Here is a 19,323-nt window from a genome sequence, read left to right on the forward strand (position 1 = left end):
CTTGCTTTCTTTCAATGAAAAAGAAACTATTGGACAAATATTAAATTAACTTTCCTGTTCTTGTAAGAACTCAAAGTATTCTTTTAAAGATCATAATGTAATATGCATACATAGCAATCTAACCATTATAGGTAACTTATCTCCATCAAATAATAGACGGGAATTACCTTACTAGTGGGAGGGGACAATAATTAATGGGCTGTTTATGGTTAAGTTTAAGAGAGCCTAGTAAACCTCCAAACTCATTGTTTTGTGTGGTCTCCTTGAAGGCAGCAGTTTGTTTTGTTTTGTTTCAAAGCATGGTAATAATGGAAATTCATCCAGATTTCAACTTTGAACCACTACCACCCCCAAATGATAATGAGATCAAATTCTGTTCCATGAGGCTTCCGAAGAACAATCTGACCACCTATGCTTTTTTAAAAATGCCTCTTTAGCATCTACAGAAAGAGACACTGATTTAAAAATTAGGTGTTGTAACTGAGCCCATACATGTGTTTATGGCATGGTCATGGCAAAAGTTTCCAGGCATTCTGTAAACAAAATCTTAGGCATGTTTCCATAATTGCAGAAGATCACTGCAAAAGCACCACCATGGTTTCCCTCAGGTTTGTGGGTGCCTGCAATACAAAGACACTGGGGAATTTATTTGGAGATCCCTTGTATGCCTTGGTGCAACTAATGCATCTCTGACAAAGCACATCCAGGGTTTCATTGAACATATGAACATATGAAGCTGCCTTATACTGAATCAGTATAAGTCAGTATTGTCTTCTCAGACTGGCAGCGGCTCTCCAGGGTCTCAAGCTGAGGTTTTTCACACCTATTTGCCTGGCCCGTTTTTTGGAGATGCCAGGGATTGAACCTGGGACCTTCTGCTTCCCAAGCAGATGCTCTACCACTGAGCCACCGTCCCTCCCCAAATCATTGAGATTCACTATGGTGAATTCAGATATTGTGATATAGTTTTAACATCACATTGGAAAATGTTACCTTATTTAAATAATTATATTCTGCATTCCCTGACAAAAATACAAAAAAGTCTAAAATTACAGAGATAATAAAGGCAATAAAACAACAATCACTTTTTAAAACAATGATGCTTTGCACTGTTACTCCAGACTGAGAAAGGAATGGTGGCAGTATCTGTATTGATCTATCATAAGCTGTATTACTGGCCCATTGTCGATGTAAAACAAATAAATTCCTATTAAAGCTTTCTGTTCCATGGGTAACTAAACCTATTTCCCCCATGATGAGGGAGCTTCTAAATGAAATTATGCTCTGTTACCTCACTGTGTTTCAAAACTCTGTTACTTTGTAATTGCTCATGACTTGCATAATATTTTCCAGGAAATACTTGCCTTAGTATTTCATTTTGCAGTTTAGTTAATTTTCTTTTGTGGAACAGTTATGAAAATGTGCACCTCTTTTGACTCCTTGCCCACAGGGAGTTAAAGTGCTGAGCTTTTTTTTTTTTTTTTACTTCTTTCTTCAAATCAGAGGCACCCAATATTGCAATTAAGATTATAGGGTTGCCAAGTCCAATTCAATAAATATCTGGGGACTTTGGGGGCGGAGCCAGGAGACTTTGAGGGTGGAGCCAGGAACAGGGGTGTGACAAGCATAATTGAACTTCAAGGGAGTTCTAGCCATCACATTTAAAGGGACAGCACACCTTTTTAAATGCCTTTCTTCCATAGGAAATAATGAATGATAGGGGCACCATCTTTTGGGGCTCATAGAATTGGACCCCCTGGTCCAATCATTTTGAAACTTGGAGCATATTTTGGAGAGAGGCACTAGATGCTATACAAAAAGTGTGGTGCCTCTACCTCAAAACATAGCCCCCCCAGAGCCTTCAATACCCGCATATCAATTCCCCATTATTCCCTATGGGAATCGTTCTCCATAGATAATAGAGTGCCCAGTAGACATTTCCCCCCCCCACATGCTTTCTAAAGTGGGGGGGGCCCTCCAAACCAGGGAATCCCCTGCCCCCTTCCTCTCTCTCACACACAAATACTTACTGGGTCTTGTTCCTGCAGAACTTTACTTGATCTGAAAACAAAAGCAAAAGAAAGGGAGGGGCTGTTCTCCGAAGCCATTCCTGTTTTTTGCTTCCTGCTCAGCCTTAAAGGCACATATTTTAAAAACAGACCTGCAGGAGCTCTAAAACTACATGGTGACTGTGGGGGCGGGGCTTCCCCTGCCGGCCAGCTGGCTGGGGGCGGGGAGAAGCCTATAAAAACGGGTAATCCCCCGCTGGGACCTGGGGATTGGGAAGCCTATAAGATTAACAAAAATACTGAACACAGATATATATAATCTTTGCTGCAGATATTTCAAGGGACAGCCAAACAATTAAAGGCTTTACTTTCTGCAGTAACATTAATAGAAGGCCATTTCCATTCGTATTATGATTATTCAAGAGGGCATCTTATTGTTTGTACTGTTAACTGTTCACATACTACTTTTGTAGAAGAAGAAAAATTGCAGATTTATACCCTGCCCTTCTCCCTGAATCAGAGACTCAGAGTGGCTTACAATCGCCTATATCTTCTCCCCCCACAACAGACGGTCTGTGAGGTGGGTGGGGCTGAGAGGGCTCTCACAGCAGCTGCCCTTTCAAGGACAACTCCTGTGAGAGCTATGGCTGACCCAAGGCAATTCCAGCAGGTGCAAGTGGAGGAGTGGAGAATCAAACCTGGTTCTTCCAGATAAGAGTCTACACACTTAACCACTACACCAAGCTGTACAGAAATAGACTCCTCTCTTTCCCCATGAGAGCATCTCAGATTTTTCTTTTGTTGTCTTTTCTGCAGCATAGAACACATGGTCTCTCTATGATTGCCAGAGGTAATGACATATAAGGCTTCAGGGGAGATACTGAATCATCTCCTTGGAAGCTGGTGTAGAAGTGTGAGGAGATCTCCCTATTGTGCAATATTTATCTAAACATCTTAATGAGATTGCCAGAAGCTTTGACGTAGGATGTCATCAATATGCTGATGATACTCAGCTATATATCACTTTCAATAAGCCTCACAGCTGTGGCTGTCTTTGCCCTGGCCCAGTGATTGAATGCAGTGATTAAGTAGTTGAGGGGAAAACAAAGTAAAGCTGAAACCAGATAAGACAGAGGTAATGCTGGCTGGAAGGGCTGCTGCTTTAAATGGAATTTTTCTCCCTACCGTCAATGGAGTGCAGATTTAGCTAAATGTGTTAAGAACCAGGAAGTCTTGTTGGATTCTGTGGCTATGACAGCAAAAATCCACCACCACCACCACCAATCTTAACTTCACCTGTAATAAGGAGCCAGCTTCCTAATATGCAGTCTGACCATGCTGATTCATGTTTGTGGATGAATTGCTGTAACACACTCTGTTTGGAACTGCACTTGAAGATGATCTGGAAACTTCAGATGTTGCAAAAATGGAGCAGCTTGTTTGCTATCTTCTGGTTGTCCTCTTAGCCTTGACCTGGTGGAACATGCTCCCACCAGAGGTTAGGGCCCTGTGGAATTTACTACTGTTCCACAGGGCCTGTTCCGCCAGGCCTTTGGTTGAGGCACTCAGGCATCCAGGAAGACTTTACCCTCCCCCCAACACTGTGGAAGTACCATCTTATTGTACCATCATATTGAAGTACCATAAACCTCAGTTTATGTAGTTGGAGACCAATGGTTCCAGATGGAAGCCCTGTGTTTTTATACATACATACATACATATATATATATATACACACACATACTGTTTTATTGATGTTAAATTGTTATTTATTGACTTTTATATGTTTTTATTTTTATGTTGTGATTTGCCCTGAGCCTGCTTGCAGGGAGGGTGGAATATAAATTTGAATAAATAAATAAATAAATCAGGTGCCAACCATTGGGACCATGTTACTCCTATTCTGAGATTTGCCTATCTGTTTCCAGGTCCATTTGAGATGCTGATGCTTCCCTTTAAATTTTCTAGGACCTGGGGCCTATATACTTGTAGGACAGCATCTTCTTGTACATTCCCATATGGTATGCTCCTATATGGTATGATTATTTGCTACATATTAATTGGTGTAAACCACTTTGTGTGCCATTCACTGGAGAGGAAAGCATCAGGGTTTGTGCATGGCTATGCACAAATTACTTAGGATATCATAAAAACAAGCAGATTCGATACTTTGCTTATAATCAGGGATTTTTTTGTAGCAGGAACTCCTTTGCATATTAGGCCACACACCCCTGATATAGCCAATCCTTCTGGAGCTTACAGTAGGCCCTGTACTAAGAGCCCTGTAAGCTCTTGGAGGATTGGCTACATCAGGGGTATGTGACCTAATATGCAAAGGAGTTCCTGCTACAAAAAAAAAACATGTTTACAATAAGTAGTATGATTTTTGTTTGGAAAAGTTAGCATGCATATACAGGCAAGCAATACAAACTCAGTGTTGTACTTAATATTTTTAAAGGCATGTTCTTAGTAGAGACTGAATCAATATTTTGGAATTCTTATTCAGGTGGAATCAGTTCCCACTTGTTGGATTTCTTGATGCTCTAGTAAATGAGCAAAACAACAGTAATGAATAAAAAGAATACTTTTAGAAATAAAAAATATACAGACTATCAGTTTTTAGGGATTAAAAGGCACCATGATGTTGACTATTCAAACTTGAATTTTATTTATTTAGATCTCCCATTTTCTTTCTAAAACAGGCAGGTAGGATACATGAAAATAACCCCTTGTCCTAGAATTGTCCTAGAATTTTTAAGATAATTTCTGTTGTTTCTATCAAGATATTCATTTCCTGACCTGCAATGTTTCATTTTAGTGCCTATAATGTCTCAGCAGTCAAAACAGTGTGTACATTTTCTTCAGCCACTCCTTTGACTTGTCTGACAGGAATTTTAAGTGTTTTATAGGCCAGAATTTTTAGACACGTCAAGTGAGGTAGTCTTCTACTTTTTTAAAAAAAAGTGTTATCACATATGGTATAATAGTTTAGATTTGATAACCTTAATGATTTTACCTATCTATATATCCAGTTCTGAAGATGGACCCCAATGTGCAGGTTTTTAAAAATCTGGGGTAAAGATAAGGGAAATGTTTCTGTGAACATATGGGAACCCCTAAGTTTGCAAAAAATAAAAATAAAAATCCCAAAACATTTTAAAGGAATAGGTGAAATCACTTCCCAAATGGAAAATGCCTCCTCAGATCTTGTGAAATCATGGTTAGCATTGTGGGGTTGCTGAACAACACTAACAAAAATATGTCTTTCAGTCTGGAAAGGCACTGAAAGCAAAGGAGGGGGAGAGGAGAAGGAGGAGATTGGCTTATATCCCAGCCTTCACTCAGAATGGCTTACAATATCCTTTCCCTTCCTCTCCCCACATCAGACACCCTGTAAGGTAGGTGGGGCTGAGATAGCTCTGTTCATGAGCATCTTTTTAGCACAGCACCAGATTCAGCAAGGGATACAAAAGAAATGGGTAAAAACACAATCCTTTGTTCCTCTCTCTATGCATGTCCTATCAGGTGTTAAAATACAGAACAGGCTCTTTAGCTTAGGAGTTCTAGATTTCTACAGAGTTTTCGTTACCTTGAAGTTTGCTCTAGTTCTTTAGATGAGCACATGGTCAATGGTTGCCTTCCCAGTGGATTGGTTTTATTGGATTTATATCCCACCCTATATTCTGAATCTCAAAGTCTCAGAGCAGTCACAATCTCCTTTACCTCCCCCTCCCCCACAACAGACACCCTGTGAGGTAGATGAAACTAAGAGAGTTCTTACAGCAGCTGCCCTTTCAAGGACAACTCCTACAAAAGCTGTGGCTGACCCAAGCCCATTCCAGCAGGTGAATGGAGGAGTGGGGAATCAAACCTGGTTCCCCCAGATAAGAGTCTGTGCACTCTTGTGGACTCTTATAGACTTGGAGAGGTCTATGTGTCCTCATGGACTCAGCACCCAAGAAAAAGAGACTCCCTTCGTGCTGCAGGGAGTTTTTATCACTTCTCTTGCCCCCACCCCCTGACCAGGTCATGTCAAGTCAGAGGCTTTTCCTGGCAATCTCTCCAGCATTCTATCCCTCCATATCATTGTTCCTTGCTTAGGGCATGGGGAAGATCTTGTAACCATTCTCTCTCCTGAGATCTATTAACATTTGTATGAAGATGGGCTGAGATATGTCTGGAAAACAGTTGCACAGATTGCTCCCCACTTCCTGCCTATTTTCTGCCCAAATAGCTTTAAAAATGCACAGTGGAGGATTTGCTCAGCTCAGACCTCCCAGGGGAAAAAATGCATTTCTTCACAACATAAATCAAGATAGTCCAGAAGAAGATAGCAGTGGACTTGGGACAAAACAAACAGTGGTTTTAAAATTAGATGGTAGTCTTTGAGTTTCTTTGGGTTTTTTTAAAAAAAATATAATTAAAACAGCAGCTTTTGTTTTTCAAAACAAGATTGGATTGAATCTGTGAGTGAAGGGATATCTTATCTCAGACTGGAATTTGGGCTACATAGGAGCTCCTTTGCACTTTGTTTTATGGATTTATTTAAAAATACTCTGCTGCCTCTCCAGTTCATTTGGTGATTTTATACTTTTTCATTAAGGAAAGTCTACTCACTTTATTTTTCCCCCCTCTAAAGATCCAATACATTAACACCAGGCTCATATCTATGGAAACATTAACTCATAATCCGCTTGCTATCATTGCATGTTTTCATTACGGTGGTTTATGATTCACAGTATCTTCTTGAGTCAGTCAGGAGTTAGTCTTCAGTTTCACTGGAAAGCAAGAAGCACGATTCCATCCTCTGCAAAAAGCCATCAGATAAGATTGTCTTCTTAGCTACACACTACAGTACTAAATAAAGGTTCCTCCAAGTCTGCTGAGCTAGCTAGTTTTTCTTTTCTAAAATCAACCGCAGGATGAAAAGTGCTTATTGTGTTGTCAAGTTACAATAACATTTTAAAACAGAACATATCTAGAATGCAGTCCCATACAGAGTTGCCAGCAGACTTACACAAACAGTACTCTGCTTAGGATTGCTGAGTCTAATGCAAAATCTTGAATCACTAGAACTCTACATTAGCATGTAGAATCACTAGAATCTTGAATCACTAGAACTCTACATTAGCATGTTTCCTTTACATTACATGCTAACTCTACATTAGCATGTTTCCTTTCCCATTGCCCAAATCAAAATAACCACCTTAGAAGCATGAATCTATAAAAGCTAAGCTTTATTTAACACTTTTATAAAGTAATAGTTTGCATGTGATCAGAATTGCCTACACACATAGTGCAATTTAAAGAATTAAAAGATTAAGCTAATATTTAGTTTGTTCAGTTCTACACATTCTCTCTCACACACACGTGCGTGCGCGTACACACACACATGCATACACAAAAAACTGAAGTGTATTCTTTTTCATATCTCTTTAAATACTGTGTGCAATGGCTTTAATGCACATTTGGGATAAAGGCTAGGAATATTCTAATCTTTACCACAGTTTAATCTTGTGTCCCAAAGTACTCTTACATAGAAAGAGATTATTGAACTGTTAAAATGTGGGGAGACAGTCTGACACTTGTGGGCTGAGAATGCTCCCCCCCCCCTCTCAGCTGTCCTAAACAATTCAGACAAATGGTCCCATCAGTCATCTAAGATGCTGTGTCTGGTCATGGCCCAGACCAGGAGACCTGCTGAGCTCTGAACATAAAAATATTGGTATAAGCTAGAACACCTCTTCTATTGGGTAAGTGAAATAACCCCTAGTGATTGTAACAAAAATATAGAAATCCTCTGATCTGCTGCCTCTGCAGCCAAATGATATGAAGCCTAAAAAGAGTCATCCTTATTATATCTTATATTTTTTTAAAAAGCATCAAATAGAACAAGGTGGCATATTTTCAATGGAAACAGCAAGATGAAGGGTTTGTAAAGACTGTTTGCTTGTTTTCTCTTCTGTTCTTGGTCTTTTCTCTGTTCATTTGTATAGCACAGCTAGCCTTAAAAAATAGCCACTCTATAAGAAAGAATTGGACAGCCACAGTTAAAACTCCACAATGTTATTTGGCTTTCTTCCTCAGAATCTGACCTTATTCATGATCTACTGCCTGCTGGAAAAAAATTCCATCATATTCTTACAATGCATATAGTTATTTTATTCAAAATGCCTTCTGGGTATGAGGAAAGAATGCCTGTATTGCATAAATCCCAGTAGGCAGCTGTGTTGCTCTGAAGCAATAGAACAAAGCAGTAGACAAATGTACCTTTAAAACCAACTAAGTTTTATTCAGAATGTAAGCTTTTGTATGCTCTTAAGCAGACTTCATCAGACAAATGGGAATGGAATCAGCAATTGGTAATATAAGTGGGCAGTGTGGAATCATGGAAATGTTTTTAGCAGATTAAAAGAATCACAAATAGGGATCTGTGTTTGTTAGTGTTAGTTGTATTGCATAACGTTATTCTGTGCTAACTGGGCCAAAGCAGCAGGAATCAGATACTCTGCCCAGGGCCCATCTATGATATCAGGCCTCCTACTGGCAATCTTATTTGCCTGCCACTCACTTCTGGAAGAAACCTGGAAGTAGCCTAGGGTACCTCTAGCAATGGCCAAAAACCTTATGTCACTTCTGGGTTTTCTCTGGAAGTGATGTGGTGGTGCAGATGACATCACGCCTTTCCTCAAATTCCTGCCTCCAACTCCCCCTAGGTTTGCCAGGGACAACTTGATAACTCTAAGTTTGTGAAATATTTGTTCATTGAGAAGAAACAAATACACTGAAGATCCAGTTGATTTCCTGTTTTTCCCATCTTCTCTTCATTGCTCAGGGCAAAAAGTACATTATCAATACTCAGTTCAACATCTGTAAATGAAGATATGGTACCATGTCAAATAACAAATTAAATGTATAATTGATTCCAATTTCATAACCAATGCAGAAGAAGATGAAGATATTGGATTTATATCCCGCCCTCCACTCTGAAGAATCTCAGAGCGGCTCACAATCTCCTTTACCTTCCTCCCCCACAACAGACACCCTGTGAGGTGGGTGGGGCTGGAGATGGCTCTCACAGCAGCTGCCCTTTCAAGGACAACCTCTGCCAGAGCTATGGCTGACCCAAGGCCATTCCAGTAGGTGCAAGTGGAGGAGTGGGGAATCAAACCCGGGTCTCCCAGATAAGAGTCCGCACACTTAATCACTACACCAAACTGCAACCAGCTGTGTCTGCAGGGCTTCCAAGTGTTGCATGCTATGGTGCTATATGGATTCTTCTTTACATTTACCCTAGTTTTCTCATCTGGAGTATATATCAGCCCATGGACTCAATACAAACAAATAGCCTTCTATACCACAAATACCTCTCATTTGTTTTAGTTGTACAGTTGGCTGGCAAAGAGACTTTGTACTTGTCTGTAGATATGACAGCTTTACCTCTGGCCCTGCCATAGGAAGCACTACACTGCATCTCAGGGTGTTCTTTATGCCATTCCCATGCCACATATGTGCCCCAGATGACTCTTCAGGACTTGTTTGGAACATGTTTTACAAGAGAACATTATGCAAGGAAGTACCAGTTGACATCATGTCAACCTCTTCCACCAAGCATGGCAATTCAATTTATTGGACTGAAATTGCTTCTTGGGGTAAAAGGGTAGTCAGTGTTCTGCAATTCTGCCATTGATGTAGGCCTGTTGAAACTGCAGTTACACATATTTCCAAAGAAGCAGTTTGTGAATTTTGGCAACAGTGTGAATGAGGAAAATTCGCTGGCACTACGTAAAAATAGATGACGAGAGGCCTCAGCTGCACACAGAGATCTTTCCAAAGATCAACGTGTATAACTATTTCTTTAATCATGCTAAACAGCTCTTATGACTATATGATTGGCAAATGAGTTTATTTCAGACACTTTTGTTTGTTTGTCAATTTCCCTTCAAATTATCATCCTGCAGCCAAAATCTGACTGTTTCCACTTTCCACTTAACAGGTTCTCCAAGAATGTTCTCCTACGTATTACCTTGTGCATAAAATGCCTCAGGAGTATAATTTTCAGCCTTTCAAACAGCATTTCCTTTCCATGTGTTTTATACTTTGGTGCAGGAATAAAGGCTTTTCCCATAGGACTTGCTAAAGGTGATTTCTTGCTCCTTTAACATGTAAATTAGAGCAGCACAACAAAGTAAGCATGCTCTTCTTTGTTTTTGTGTTTAAGTCAACATTCTCTTGTTCCTGTTAATTAATCATAAAAATGTTCAGTCTCAAAAATGCGCCAAGCACATGTTCCATCTTTGTCTGCAGCCTTGCCAGTAGGATAGTTTATGCAAACATTATCTCTGTTATAAGAACCATCCTTCCTAATGTGTTCTTCAAGTGGTGTCTCTAACACAGAAAAAGTTTCATAAAGTATCTAAGCCTGCCAGCTCTGGGATGGGAAATTCCTGAAGATTTGGGGAGTGCCTAGGAGAGGAGTTTGTGGAGGGGAGGGTGCTTAGCAGAGATGTTCACTTCTGAAGCTGCCATTTTGTCCAGGGAACTGATATCTGTGGTATCAAAATTAGTTGTAATTTCAACAGAGCTCCAGGCCCTACCTGGAGGTTGGCAGCCCTAAAATTATACTTCTCTTTCCTCTCCCTTCCATCCCCCTCTTATTTTTTCTCTCCCTCTTCTGAAAACTATGCAGCACGTGGGCTTTATTGTATCATCCTTTAGCTTCATCATAGATGACTTCAATATGACAAATGTATCACTTTATTGCAACTCTTGGTTGATGACACACACATCCAGAGATACTGGAAATGTTATGCCAGGTTGGTTTGCTAATCTAATTATTTTCGGACTTAAATGTTTATTATCAAAGATTTCAGGTTTTCACGGCTGGTAACATCATTAGGGTTTGTAGAATCTTTCAGGCTCAAGTGCCGTGTTCTACTGGAGAAAGTTTTTCTTCCAGACGTTTCATTCTCGGCTGCGGAGAACATTCTCAGTGGCGTTGCAGCCAGAGCAGGTGCTTTGACCTTCTTGGCTTCTGTGCCTAATATGAAAATAAGTTCCTGCTGGGCTTTCCCCCCCCCCCAAAAAAAGCCCCGAAGATTGGTGAGTGCCTGCCTACAGGGGCATGGTTTTTCTTGTTCCAACTGTATATATTCATTCATTACTGCCAGTTTGTGACTGTTTCTTCTTAATAAACACACTCTTGTTGATAAAGAGCTGACTATATCCACTTTATAATAGTTATCAAAGTTTTAAATTATATTCAAGATGGTATTATACTTCTACAGATTGAACAAGGTAATAGCCTCACATTCCTAATACTGCTGGAAAAATTGCTGCAAAGTTGTTGACTCATTGCATTGTTGGTAGTCTTGTGAAACCATTAATAATAATTGGAAATACATATTTAGCGAAATCAAATAGATTACTAAACAAGACTTAACTTTTCTTCCTGAACTGGTGCTCTTAGAGTTTTGGTCCTGTTCTTCTTGCACAAAAACATAATTAGAAGTCATCTCACTATTATTAGCAGCTGAGTGTATCAGAATTACATTACACTGGATAAATAGTTGCATCCCTATGGTAAATAACTGGAGAACATAACTTTGGGATTATTTAATTATGTGTAAAATTGTGGTTAATTTAGACATGCCATCTAGCAATAATTCAGCAGAAAAGTTTATGCAGACATGGTATTGTATGTCTGGTATGCATGGTATTGCATATTTGATGGAATGTGAGGTTTTGCCAAATCTTGTTATCAAAAATGGCTATTGTTTTGAACCGGCTAATTGATCGTTATATTTGTTTTAAATGATTATGTTATTTTTATTGGTAAGTAGTTTTAAATAATAATTAATAGTTAATAGTTTTAAATATTTTTTTTAAATCCTAAATTTCAAGTTGTGCAAAATTGGATGAAAATACACTTTTTTGATATGGCACCTCTTAGATTTGACATAGTTTAAGACTTCAGTGTGTCTTCAGTGTTGTTTTCAAACAATGCACAGCAGGCTATCTGCTTCTTTCTCTGGCTTCATGAAACTCAAAACTGCTCTCTCTTTTCACCTGATAGATCACTTCCTGCAAGCTCGGATAGCTGCCTCAATGGAACATTGGAGCAATCATCTTTTGACAATTATACCTCATTGAAGAAACAAGAGGGGGTCCTACAACTGATTGATGAATTAAAAACTAATAAGCCACCAGGTCCGGATGGCATACATTCAAGAGTTCTGAAAGAACTCAAAAGTCAACTTGTGAATCTCCTGACAAAAATATGTAATCTTTCATTGAAATCTGCCTCTGTTCCTGAGGACTGGAAGGTAGCAAATGCCACCCCCATCTTTAAAAAGGGTTCCAGAGGAGATCCGGGAAATTACAGGCCAGTCAATACCAGGAAAGTTGGTAGAAACCATTATCAAGGACAGAATGAGTAGGCACATTGATGAACACAAGTTATTGAGGAAGACTCAGCATGGGTTATGTAAGGGAAGATCTTGCCTCACTAACCTGCTACAGTTCTTTGAGGGGGTGAACAAACATGTGGACAAATGGGACCCAATAGAGGTTGTTTACCTTGACTTCCAGAAAGCTTTTGATAAAGTTCCTCATCAAAAGCTTCTTAGAAAGCTTGAGAGTCATGGAGTAAAAAGACAGGTCCTCTTGTGGATCAAAAACTGGCTAATTAATAGGAAGCAGAGAGTGAGTATAAATGGGCAGTCTTCACAGTGGAGGATGGTAAACAGTGAGGTGCCGCAGGGCTCAGTACTGGGTCCCATGCTCTTTAACTTGTTCATAAATGTTTTGGAGTAGGGAGTGAGCAGTGAAGTGGCCAAGTTTGCAGATGACACTAAATTGTTCAGGGTGGTGAGAACCAGAGAGGATTGTGAGGCACTCCAAAGGGATCTGTTGAAGCTAGGTGAGTGAGCGTCAATGTGGCAGATGAGGTCAATGCGGCCAAGTGCAAAGTAATGCACATTGGGGCCAAGAATCCCAGCTACAAATACAAGTTGATGGGGTGTGAACTGGCAGAGACTGACCAAGAGAGAGATCTTGGGGTCATGGTAGATAACTCACTGAAAATGTCAAGACAGTGTGCGATTGCAATAAAAAAGAGAAACCCCATGCTGGGAATTATTAGAAAGGGAATTGAAAACAAATCAGCCAGTATCATAATGCCCCTGTATAAATCGATGTTGCGGTCTCGTTTGGAATACTGTGTACAATTCTGGTCACCGCACCTCAAAAAGGATATTATAGCATTGGAAAAAGTCCAGAAAAGGGCAACTAGAATGATTAAAGGTTTGGAACACTTTCCCTATGAAGAAAGGTTAAAACGCTTGGGGCTCTTTAGCTTGGAGAAATGTCGACTGCAGGGTGACATGATAGAGGTTTACAAGATTATGCATGGGATGGAGAAAGTAGAGAAAGAAGTACTTTTCTCCCTTTCTCACAATACAAGAACTCATGGGCATTCAATGAAATTGCTGAGTAGTCGGGTTAGAACGGATAAAAAGAAGTACTTCTTCACCCAAAGGGTGATTAACATGTGAAATTCACTGCCACAGGAGGTGGTGGCAGCTACAAGCATAGCCAGTTTCAAGAGGTGATTGGATAATAATATGGAGCAGAGGTCCATCAGTGGCTATTAGCCCCAGTATATTATTGGAACTGTCTGGGGCAGTGATGCTCTGTATTCTTGGTGCTTGGGGGGGGGGGGAGTGGAAGAGCTTCTAGACTCACTTGTGAACCTCCTGATGGCACTTAAGTTTTTTTTTTTAGTCACTGTGTAACAAAGAGTGTTGAACTGGATGGGTCATTGGCCTGATCCAACATGGCTTCTCTTATGTTCTTAAACACAGCAGTTACAGAATATCATTCCTTTATTACAGGCCTGGCTCCAGTCCCTTTGGGCCCAACCAACTGATCAGACACCAGTCTTTCAATGATCATGTGAATCATTCATCTATGTATTATATCTGAATCATTGGAATCATCATCTATATATTGTATCTGAATCAACAGAATCATCACCTATATACTATACCTGAATCATCTGAATCATAGATGATTGAGAGGTTTGGTTTCTTTTGAATATGAGATCACTTATGGTGTCATTGTAAAGATACCAGCAGAACATAGGTAGAGACAAAAGTCACTGTGAATGCAGGTGGAATGGAAAGTCCATAGAGCAGTTTGCCCCACACTTGATTTAACTCTCTATGGCCTCTCTCTGCTTCCCTTCACCACATATACTATCAGAGATCTTTTTTTAAGGTTCCCTTAAAAAAGACATCTGATAGTATATGGGGTGGAGGGAGGGAGAGAGGGGCCATAGATAATTAAATCAAGTGTGGGGCAAACCGCTGTATGGACTTTCCATTCACAGCGACACTGAGAGCTTTGTTGAGAATAATTGCTGTATGGATGCAACCACAGGCACATCTGTAGGCATCAGACCCATTCCACATCATAACCTATCCATTATCTCTTACAGGCATTTTGTTAATCTTGTATAGAGCTGACTTGTACATCTGTCTTTCTGAAACATCCCTGCGGCAATTCTTCTACAAACATTGTTACTACTAATAGCCTAATGAGTGACATGCTTACTCAACAAAGAACATAATATAAAGGCTTTTTTTTGTCCGATTGAGGGACATATAATCACTCACAGAAATGACACAATTCAACAAAAATAATGCTGAATTCATCTATCATTCTTCAGTTGTTCAATCTTACCATATTATTCCATTCAGAAAAATCTCAACGTCATTATTGAATAAATTAAGCAGAAAATAGTAGAAATTAGTTTAATAAAATAAAATTATTTATTTTGTATACAGTTTTAGATCTAATCTCTTGCACCGTTTGTATTACATTCCTGGAATGGAGATTCTGTGTCTTAGATTTTGTATAATCCCCTTGTCAAATTTACACATCTCAGTTCAGTCATATAGCCTTCTTCATCTTGAGAAATGAGATATGAACATACACATCTGAAACTGCTTTATACTGAATCAAACCATGGGTCTATCAAGTACTGTTTGCTCAGACTACAGCAGCTCTCCTGGTCTCAGGTAGGGTTACCAATCCCCATTTGGGCACAAAGGATCCCCCTGTTTGGCAGCCCTCCCCCTGCTTCAGGATTATCAGAAAGGGGAGGGGGGAATGACACTCCATTATACCCTAGGGAGACCACCCAGTTCCCATAAGGTATAATGGAGAATTGATCTGTGGGTATTTGAGGGTCTGTGGTGGTGGTGATTTGAGGTAAAAGCACCAAATTTTCAGCATAGCATCCAATGCCTCTCCTCAAAACATGTCCCCCCCCCCCCCAAGTTTCAAAAAGATTAGACCTGGGGGTCCAATTCTATGAGCCACAAAAGAAGGTGCCCCTTTTGCAAACGAAGGGAAGAAATTTAAAAAGTTCACAGTCGCTTTCAACGTGGTGGCCAGAATTCCCTATGGAGTTTGGTTGTGCTTGTCACACCCTTGCTCCCGGCTTCACCCCCAATCCCCCGATATTACTTGAATCGGATCTGGCAACCCTAACTGCACAGCTGTCCAATTCCCACTCTACTTCCATCTCAGCCCAGTCCAGCCAGGTAGGACTCTGCTACTCCTTTCAAAGCCAGCACTTCAGCTTTATTGGGGAGGTAGGGTAGTTTATTTAATTAAATGTTATATTTAAGCTGAATTCTTCTGAATGACCCAATTTCTCATTTCTGCGGGTGCACCTGCACCTGCTGCACCCTGTTAATTATGGCTACAAACACTGCAAGAGTCTCACATTTATACTTGAGATCATTTTTGTATGAGCTTTGCTCAAGTTTTTGTGTTCAAAAATACAGAAGCAGCCATGTATCCGAACTACTGAAAAATCACTATTACAGAGAAACTCACTTAAACGAAATAACAATTCACATAATAATATATATCTGGAATACCATGCTGCTTTCTTTACACAATATGTATTGGGAATATATTTAGTAAATATACTCTCAAAAGATTAATTTGTGCATAAAACAAACACTTTCTATCAGTCAACTGAATGCTATGCTCTCTGATCACTGGATCAACATGAAATACAAATTTATTGATGCCAATTTTACTATAAAAATGCCACATAACTTGACTTATATATAATCAGCTGATAAGAATGGAATAACTAGAAGTTAAACACTATAATGGTACAAACGTGTCCAAAAGAATGACAGCAAAAATGGCTGACAAAAATAATTCTATGTGTGTTCAGAGATGTTCAGCTAATATTGTATCACAAGAAACCCATGTTATAGCTTCAGTTAATCTGAGCATGATATGAACATCTCAGTTCTGACAGTTCTTGGCAGGGTGGTTCCCTATAACATACATCTTGTTTCGAGAAGGAGCAGTTTATTTCTTTAAACAGAGACACCTCCAGAGATTCCTGCTTTGGCATGTGCTATGGTACAATGGCTCTCTGAAAGGGTCAAATATGTATTCACTGGGTCAGTGTCCAAGCATCTCAATGTGTTCAATATGTCATTACACCTTGAATCTTCCTCAATTCCTATACTGTAATAGCTCTCTCACCTGTATGGATTTTGTGCCTATGCTCGGTCAGATCTTTGCAAGTTTTCACGAAGGCTGTACCCTAAGAGTCAGGAATCTCCCCCTCCTAGTGGACACATCTTTTGCTAGCTTTTGCATTACCTGACCTTTAAAAAACAACATGTCCCCCACCCCACTCTCTACTTGAGAGTTATATACCTAACCACTCAAATGATGACAATCTGACAATATGTTCTGTAAAACTTTATGCTACAGTAAATTTGCTAGACTTTCATCTTTGATAATGTGTGATGTGCCAGTTTCCTATGTGATCAGCTGGGTGTGCATTATTTTTCTGTTTGTTTCTTATTTGCTTGCTGCTGGCAAAAAGGTAAGATTTGTCTTACTCCCAGATTCCCCTTTGGTGGAATTTAATACTCTCACATGAAAGTATTGCTCCACTGAATGACTGGGAAGACAACAGCAACGCCTTCTTTGAATATAGAACTGTGTATTCACTTGTTGCTGGTTCCATTGTCTGAGTTCCCCTTACCTTGCAATAAATTGCTTTCCCCTCTTCACTCCAGACAAGAATTCTTGCATTGGTTAAGCCAAGGACCTTTTCTGTGTATTTTTCTCTCCTAAGTGACCTGTGGAGATTTTGCCATTGTTGATTATCTTGCTCAATGCACTGTAGTAACTTTAGATCTTGCTTCTGCTTGCTCGCTTGCCTGCTCACTATCACTATTTCTCTTTAGTACCAAGCACAAGTATCATTCTGCCTAGTCCCTAGCGGAGTGAGCCAAGGTTGTTGTCTGGTTCCCAAGGGATTATGTCTGCACCTGTGAAGAGAACATGGGACTGGGACTATGGGGGAAGGGAGAAACAGTTTGGTGCCTTATGCTTTGAAATGTAATGGTTAACAACCTAAGGTATACGAAGGGATGTGTTCCCGCCATTCTCCGTTTTCGCAAGGAGTCTCTTGCCCTGCAGCTACAGTATCTCAAAAAATGCTCTTTATTCATCACTGAGTGCATTGTTAACTGGAAGTCTGGGGACTTGACACAGGGTAATATGGTTGTGGCCATGTTTCCTTTCCTGCATATTAGCCAGTCAAAAGGATATCACTTGCAGGAAAGAAGTCAAAACCCAGCCTGTGAAGATCACTGCAGTATGATAGTTCCACCTCTCCTACTGGGCATGTTACAATCCTCCATATAGTGAAAGGTGTTGTGTTTTCTTTATGCTTTCAGGGAGGCATACTAGCATTGAGTTTTGGTTGGTTTTCCATATATAGCTGACATGGAAGTGTCACTGGCATCACTACACAAGTGGTAGATGTTGATGGTATTGCTATAGGCTTCAGAGCAGTTGCTGTGCTCTCATCTCCTTGGAACTGTATATATATATATATATATATATATATATATATATATATATATATATATATATATATATATATATATATTTAAACATCTTTTCTCTGCTGACAGAACACAGGATACTTACTAGATATGGCAGTACCATGTTGGCAGGTTTAGGATTGTTCTGTTAATTCCTCAAAGCTTGTTTCAAGCCATTTCAAGATGTCTAGGATGGCATCATTGGCATGCTCCCTGAGCTCCAGAACACCATTAGTCATAAAAAGGTAGTAGTTTGCCCATATTAGGGAAGCCGTTTCAGGATTGGCAAAAAGATGTCCATTCCATTTCCATTTCCCTTCCTCTATATACTGGTCAAATAGTCAATTCATATAAGACACATCTGCTTTTTGCTGCCCTTTCATATCACCACTGCTTTTTGCTACCCCGTGTCCCTAACCATCTACTGCCTTTTATTATTTTTCCTATTCACTTTGAATCACCCACCTGCACCTTCCCCACCCCCTTCTCACCTGTTTTCATCCACTTACTTCTTTACATTCCCTCTTTCTCTGGTTCTTCAGCACTTTCTACCATCTTTTCTTACCCCCCCCCTCAGCACTTTTTGCTTCCCTTTGCCCATCCCCTTGCCACTTTTCACTTTTCTTCTCACATTCCAATTGCTGCTTCCATTGCCTATCAAGGCCAAAAGCCTCCCATTCTGGTAGAGTTGCTAAGGAACCCCATTCTTGATCATGTGAGATTTTATGAAATCTTTGTTGGTATTCTCTGTTGGAGAGAATTTTAAAAACCTTTATTATTTTTTGTTTCAGATTTCTTTGCAAACCTAGGACTTGCCCCAGGTTTGCACAAAACATCCTCCTTCTCTGTACTTGGCCCTCATTGTGTAGATTTTTGATCCACATTCTGGGGCCATGTTCAGAATATGATTTATCCATTATAATAGTTTGTCATATAAATCCATTTAATAGTAAAATACATTAAAAGACAAAAGAAAAAGAAAGCTTCCAAAGGGTACAAATTCGATATACTGAAGTACTGGGAAATAGAACCCAGTGCTGTAATACATAAATCTACTTTGGCGACCTTTCAAGATTTGTCAAAGCTTTGTTTTCATACAGGACCTAATAATAACAGCTATACCATTGGGTGCTCATACACCTTTTCATCCTCTAGCACAATCATTTGTCAACAATGCCCTTCTGCTGTTTACCCAAGACAAACAGGCTCATTTATAGGGAGACAAAGGCAAGTTTTATTTGTTGCCAAAAAAGTAACATTAAGAAATGTTGGGAGAACATTTCAACCCTCCACATCACTGTTGCTGATCTAAAACTCACTGTGCTTCAGCAAATGAATTTCTAAGGGAGACACCAGTCTGACACTAGTGATTA

This window comes from Heteronotia binoei, chromosome 9 (genome assembly GCF_032191835.1).
Source record: "Heteronotia binoei isolate CCM8104 ecotype False Entrance Well chromosome 9, APGP_CSIRO_Hbin_v1, whole genome shotgun sequence".
Classification (NCBI taxonomy): Eukaryota; Metazoa; Chordata; class Lepidosauria; order Squamata; family Gekkonidae; genus Heteronotia; species Heteronotia binoei.